General features: G+C 35.7%; 1 protein-coding gene across 3 annotated transcripts in view; it reads right to left on the reverse strand.

Annotated features, from left to right (window-relative positions):
- The window catches only part of LOC145678693 (uncharacterized), a 48,587-nt gene extending 42,234 nt beyond the window's left edge, over positions 1 to 6,353 (reverse strand). Inside the window, exon 1 of one of the 3 annotated variants that reach the window (XM_081749097.1) lies at positions 6,197 to 6,353. The gene's annotated coding sequence lies outside the window, so the exon portion shown is untranslated. Of the gene's footprint in view, positions 1 to 5,766; positions 5,904 to 6,024; positions 6,048 to 6,196 lie in introns of those variants that run through there. The other 2 variants (XM_081749099.1, XM_081749098.1) reach the window with 2 other exon arrangements.
- Between the last annotated feature and the right edge of the window lie 671 nt (positions 6,354 to 7,024).

Raw genomic sequence — 7,024 nt, forward strand, 5'->3', positions numbered from 1 at the left:
CAGAAATTTTCAAAAAAACGCTGAGTTCTCTTATTAGTTTAGCCTTTAAGTTCCCAACTACACAGATTCGTGAGATACTTATTTTTGCATAAGTTTCGAGTCCTCTCTATCTCCTTTAATCAACGTACCGGTAACAAAAATGCAGTTCAAGGAAAGTTCTAATTAGGTTTCAAAATTCAGTTTCAAACGGTTAAGCTGTTTTCCCGTGGTTTGATCACAAACACTATCATTTCCCCCTTTTATATGTATTAGGTGGCAAATACGGTTCAATGTTCCGATACACTGCTTCAATTATACGTGATTTCAGTAAGGCAGCTGTCACAAATCACAGTTAATATAAACACGTGAACTGAAATATAAGCTAACAAACAAGCAGAAAGAGTAAGCTATTTCTAGATATAAAAAACTTGCAAATGTGGTGAAAAATCATGTTTAATAACTCTTACTAACGCTCTCTTTTTTTTTTGACTTCCTGAAAAAGCCACGATTAAAGTTAAGTTCTCTGATAAATAAGTGCTAAAGTTTTTGTTATGTATGATTCTTTTAGATCCAATTTAAACTATTTACCTTAAAAGAAATGACCCGAAATAAAACTTCACGGTGCCATCCTAATTTACGGGACATAGACTTGTAAAATTTACAGAAATACCTAATGTACTTCAGAAGTGGAATGTACAAGTAATATCGGTATCCCACCTGACAACAGTAATAATATTGAAAAACAATATAAAGTGTATTATGTTAACCATGTAATACTTCGTAAAGAAGCCACGATGAACTGAATTACAATGCGATGAAGTGGTTTCCACTATCTTAGCTTACGCGCAAACCCACCATCATCAATATACCTGCTTCCCAGGTCAACACGGGCCTACCAGCTCCACTCCGGGACAGGACGTTTGGGCGCCGCCATTTGGGCGCGGACGTTTTGGCGCTGCCGTTTGGGCGCCGGACGTTTGGGCGCAAAGCCGTTTAGGCGCCAGACGTTTGGGCGCGAGGTACATAGTAAAAATCACAATTTACGACATATAAAGTAAGCTAGGCACTGAAAACTAAGCGCCAATCAAGATATATACATTTCCTACACTTCTATCTTTATCTCACCTCATTTATCTGTATATTTTCTATCTCTATCTTATTTATTCATCTAAATTAAATAGTTTAATGCGTTTCTGGCATTTGTTGCCTAACCTCGTCATGGATTTATTTTTCGCTTGTCCACGATTCTTGTACTTCTGATCTAATTTTTGTATTATATCAGCAAGCTAGGAAATAAAGGAATCAGACGAACTGTTAATTTTCTTAATGTTAATTAAAACATATTGATTTAATTTTTGTATTTTTTTAAAGAAAGTTAATAATTACATATTTATGAATATTAAAATTTGTTTTCTTTCGTATTACGTTTGCCAAACTCTTCTCTTCCTTAAGTCCAATAAAGAACTACCAATAAAAGATTGCAGCGTAGTCGCTAACACTCTCGCCTTCGGTGCGATCGGTCCCGGGTTCGATTCCCGGTGGGGGCACTCGGTCGAAAAAGTGTAACACGCTCTTTCAGGCCAGCCACCCTGAATGAGGTTTTCCTGGGTTTTCTTCATTCACATCAGGCAAATGCCGGGGTGGTACCTAATTTATAGGTCCAGGCCGCTTCCTTCCTTCCCTTTCCCTGGATAGTGTGCTCCCTCAAACGTGACGGGCTAAATGGTCTTAGATGCCGAGAGCCCAGAAATCTAAAAATCCTATATCCTAATCGAGTTGAGGGAAAGATATTTTGCATACATGGTGTGTAAGACATATTTTGCATACAGGATGTCTAACACATTGAGTTTAGGAACTGTAGTATGCCGTATTTCTGGTATCACTTTTTTTTTAATTAACATTCCAATATAAAAATCAAAACTTAACACACATTTTTTTCGTCCCATTGTAAGCATTTAATCTGCATTAAAGAAAGTGGCGAAAGAAAAAAAAAACAACAACAAAAAAAAAAAAAAAAACGATTTCAAAGTGAAAAATAATAGTTAAGTGTACATATATTGGTCATTTAGCCACTAGAAATGTGTTTGACATCCACACTTATTGCGTAACTACAGTAGAAGGCCTGCTTTAACTTTTTTAATGGAATAGGTTCACTATGTATGTAATGCAGTCAATCATATGTAGTCTGGTCGACTTACATTTGGCTTGAAAAGTTATCAAATAAAAAGCACACTTAACTTTCGTTGAAACTTAAATTTACAAAATTTAATTGTTAATTCAGTTTTTATAATTTTGAAATTCCAGTATTTCTAGTATGTAAAACAAAATCCAGTATAATTCAAGGACTTCCACTACAGTAGACACCTTGTGATATCTTGATTCGAACTTAGTACTCAGCGCCTAACATAACGACTTTTTAACTCGCGCCCAAACGTCTGGCGCCCAAATGGCTTCGCGCCCAAACGTCCAGTGCCCAAACGTCCGCGCCCAAACGGCGGCGCCCAAACGTCACGTACCGCTCCACTCTGCCCTTACTTGCGTTAGATGCAATTCTTAATTTTAATGGACACCTAACATTGGTTTGTTGGTATTTTTTTGAACTATCGCTTTTATGGTATATGTGCACATGCTTTATTTACACCTATAACGGGAGAAGCTATCCTAAAGTGAATAGCAAACAAGGAATCCAACTACTTCTGTCAGGAACAATTTATAAGGTACTATAAGTCAATTCCCTAATAATAAAAAGTGCTTAATTCATAAACCCATAAACTGGGATAGTACCAATAATATTTGCAATATGAAAAACAGGCGATGCGCTAATTAAAAGCTCTGTGTGTGTATTTTAGCCACATGTCTAGCAGAGCTAGATGCGGCCATTAAGTCAGTAATGCAAGGGTCACGTAAACAGTTTTTTGAAACATTAAGAAAATTTACATATTGACCTGGATTAGTTGTACCATGAACTCCGATTCATAAATTTCAATCTTTACGTACGAAATGATCCTTGAAGTTCTAAATATGCTTCTAAACACTTTATTTCCACTTCAAATCCTTCCTAAGACTTAACCATTTCCTTATCAATCACCCGGTACAAAAATGCTCCATTACCCTTCCAGTTCTATCGCTTGTTCCTTTTAACTTACACTCAAAAGTGCATATACTCTACCAATAATAATAGAAGAGCGGACGGTTCTACCAAACTTTGACATTTCTTACATTTTCAGGTTAGGTTAAGTTTTGTATTTCTTCGAGCAGAGCATGCACTAAATCAGGAACTCCATTACTACTTGCGAATTGACTTCGGAAGGGCTCAGTATAAAGACAGTGTGGATGTATGGCATTGAAAACTACAGTAGATAAAACATTAACCGCTTTGTGCTAGGTGGCCACAAAAAAAAAAAAAGCACGAATGCTATCTAACCGAGTCAGTCATAACCGAAGCAGAGGGTCTTGAGCGGTAGCGGGGGCGGTGTACGCATAAATGAGGATAGTGGAAGAGAGCACTTATAATATTTTCACTATCACTCCAAATTCATTTCAACGTGCTGTGCATTAACAGTAATTACTTATATTCATACTATCATTCCTTCACGAAAAATGTTTCACATCGTATTGTACCTAGGGACCACCTGAAGTTAACTGCTGAAAAATTACAATCCTTCTACCATTTGCTTCTAAATACGGCTTTCGGATGTATGATATAAAAGCAATAGTAGAAAAAACACGAATAAACTGTACTAGGTGGGGACGCGTTTGAAGGGAGCAGGCGCGTCTGGAATGGTAAGTATACGTGTAAGAGATGGTAGTGCAAAGAAATGTTTTGGCAATGAAACGTGTTTCAATAGCACTTACCATATTAGTAACGCTCTACTTGTAAACAAAATCAGCTTCAGTACATCGTGCAGAAATACACCGCCGGTGGAAAACAGTATATAATAGTCATCTTTCACTTTCACACGCACGCACTTATTTTATCCGTCGTAAAGTGGAGGTGTATTACTTTGTGGGTTAAGTTCCGAAGTTGGTCGTCCGTTTCTAACAAAGTTTTGAAAATTTACCAGGAAGAAATGAATAATTTGCTTATTTGTGTGCTTGATAATGTATAAGGAGAGCGAAAGTTATGTTTGTTATATAAAAGGATCTAAATATGGAACTATTTGGCAAACGGAGGGAACTACTTGGCGCAAAGTTACTTCATGGTAGGTTTATGAGAATGGTATGAACCTTTGTTTTGTAAACATGGCTGGTGGTACTCAGGAAAGAAAAAAAAGTCATGGCTTAATAAATCTAAAAATAGAAAATGCGGGAGGCAAATAACTGTAAAGAAACATGGAGAAAGTTATACTTGTCAGTTTGACGGTACCGTAACAAAACCAATATGGCGGCAAGGTTCTGAGAACACTGGTCCCCCTTTCCATTTAGTTGTAATAACGACAGAAAACCTCGTGCCCTGCGGGTTTCTAACCTCCCTTCACTCGATAACGCTCGTTCAGCAATACAATCTGAATTAAATATTACACTTTGGTACACAATGGAACCAATTATTACGCTTTTAGACAAAAACTAGGCGGGTGACCAACTTCGTAACAAATGATCACTGTGTAGTTAATTCTGTCGCCTGCAGAAATTTGTTTTCTATAAACATGTCTTTTCTCTGCCTGTAAGTCTTCCAAAATGTGATGTGCCAAACCTATTCCAACACCTTCACTTGTTCTTCTAGAAATCAAACGGTAATAGTATATATGAGAACCCCCTGATCTGAGTTTCTTCTGTGTTCTATTACCACTTCTACATGAAATACCATAAATTTTTTACGTTGTACAATAGTAAGAAGTATCCATGTGCACAAGACATGCGTTAAATTCCCCACACACAGTCATAGATAAAGTACAAGGGCACTACACATGCAGATATAAAGTAAAGATACGTTATTTTTTATTTTCGTATCAGTCGATAAGTAAATAAAAGTCGCTTTGTTACCCCCTTTGTAAGTTCGTACATACTCAATGAATAATCCCTAAAAGTATGAGCATCCTGCTCCTTCGGGAACTGATGCAGCTTCATGTATACTATATCCAATCAAACTTCAAACTTATTGGGAAAAAACCGTAAGCTTTAAAATGCTTGGTCAAGTTGGTATTCTCATGTAGACATTAGAAATTACACTTTAAAATGTTAACAGAATGGGTACCAAGTTTTCTAAGGTAGCCTAACCCTACTTTACCCTATATCATTTCAAAGCGGTCCTATTTATCCATGTGCAGCTGGAGCGTGTATCGTGAAGTTTATCCGAGTAGTTTTAATGTGTTAAAACATTTGTGATACTTTCAGCATCCCTCCAAATGCGTAATATTTGTAATTTCATTATTATGTGCTCCATCAGATTCTAAAAAAGTAACTACGAAACACATATTATATCGCCGGTACAGATGGATCAATGTAATTTTGATGTAAATATAAATTCACGTAACCCTAGTTTTGCTGAAAAATCCAACCGAAAATAAATTAATTTCGTAACTTGTTTATCGCACAAGGTAGCAAGTGAAATATCTCGTAATACCTTACTCATATACAAATTGAATTAGGTGGATTTTCAGTTCTTTTAAAAAGCAAAACAAAATTTTTAAAAATATGAGTATTTTTCAGTTACTTTCATATTTCCTAATTCCTTTCACTTGAACCAGATACGTATGAACAATTACATAAACGAACAAGTCACGGCAAGCATAATTCAATTATAATTACTTTTTTCTTAATAATACAATTAAAGCTTCAAATACTTACATATTACTACACAGTATTACCAAAATTAGATATGATTAGGAAGAAAAAAGGAAAGAAATAATTTATCGTAATCCGTCTTTCCTTCCTATCAACTCATCCGTCGAACAAAAGAATTGGCTCTGATAAGTTGCAGAACTCTGAAAATAATTATTCTGGAATATACAATTTTTTCATGTGAACTACAGGCAAACTTTGCTATTAATTAGTTGTATGCTTGTTCGAATATACCTAATCCGACATTTAAAACAATTAACTTACGCAAATGATTTATGCTGAGAAATGTATTCTTCCTACCTTCCTGAAAGTGGAACCTTCCATACAAGCCAAGCCAAATACCCAACTCCACAAATGACCATCTACTTTTTTTGTATATTAAACATATTAGCATGGAGATTTTACTAAAACGAAAATGTACAAATGCGACGCTTACCTTTATACGTATTTTCATTAATAAAAGAAATAGTTTTCTCCCATACTTTGCATTAAATTTCGCTAAGATTACAGAGCTCTTCTTTCTCCACTTTCACTCGCTTCCAACAGTCCTTCTGAAGTTGCTGCAATAATGTTGTGCATAAACATATTACGATTTTGGAAATGACCGATGAAACGACTTCACTTATTCCAAAATATTAATTAAATAAATATATACTATTTTTCGAAAAATTGTATAGCGTATATAAAGCTCAGAAACACAAAATAAACTCTTAATATATTACAATATTTGATTCAATGGGGGTGGAGACTCAGCATGAAAGTTCGACGCGGTAAGTTTGTTTTAGTGTTTTGCTTACCACGATAGCAATAAATAATAGAATTAAAGAAAAACATTTATTCATCATATTTGCACAATATATGCTTTGACAATGAATGTAACTCATCATTTCTGTTCAAAAAACACAGCGAAACAAAGTATCAATACTAAACGTAATATTTCATTATGAAGAGTACTCAAAGTCAACGTCAAATAATTAGCTTTGACTTCAAAATGATTTTAACTGATAAACAGATGATAGCCGAATCATTAAGACAGAGAGGCCGATACCAATCTTGGTAGGCTAAGTTCAGCTCACTTTACATTCAAGCATACATACCGGATACTAACAAACAACTTACAATTTCAGAGAGGACTGAAGGTAACGCAGGGGGACTGAGCACCCGCGACCACCCTCTAGCTAAGGGCCCAGTACCGGATTTAAGTATAAGCTAAATAAGCTATAGCTTAGGGCCTCACTCGCTTGGGGGCGCAAAAAATTTTAAA

The sequence above is a fragment of the Thermobia domestica genome, chromosome 2 (genome assembly GCF_964235325.1).
Source record: "Thermobia domestica chromosome 2, izTheDome1.hap1.1, whole genome shotgun sequence".
In the NCBI taxonomy this organism is placed as follows: Eukaryota; Metazoa; Arthropoda; class Insecta; order Zygentoma; family Lepismatidae; genus Thermobia; species Thermobia domestica.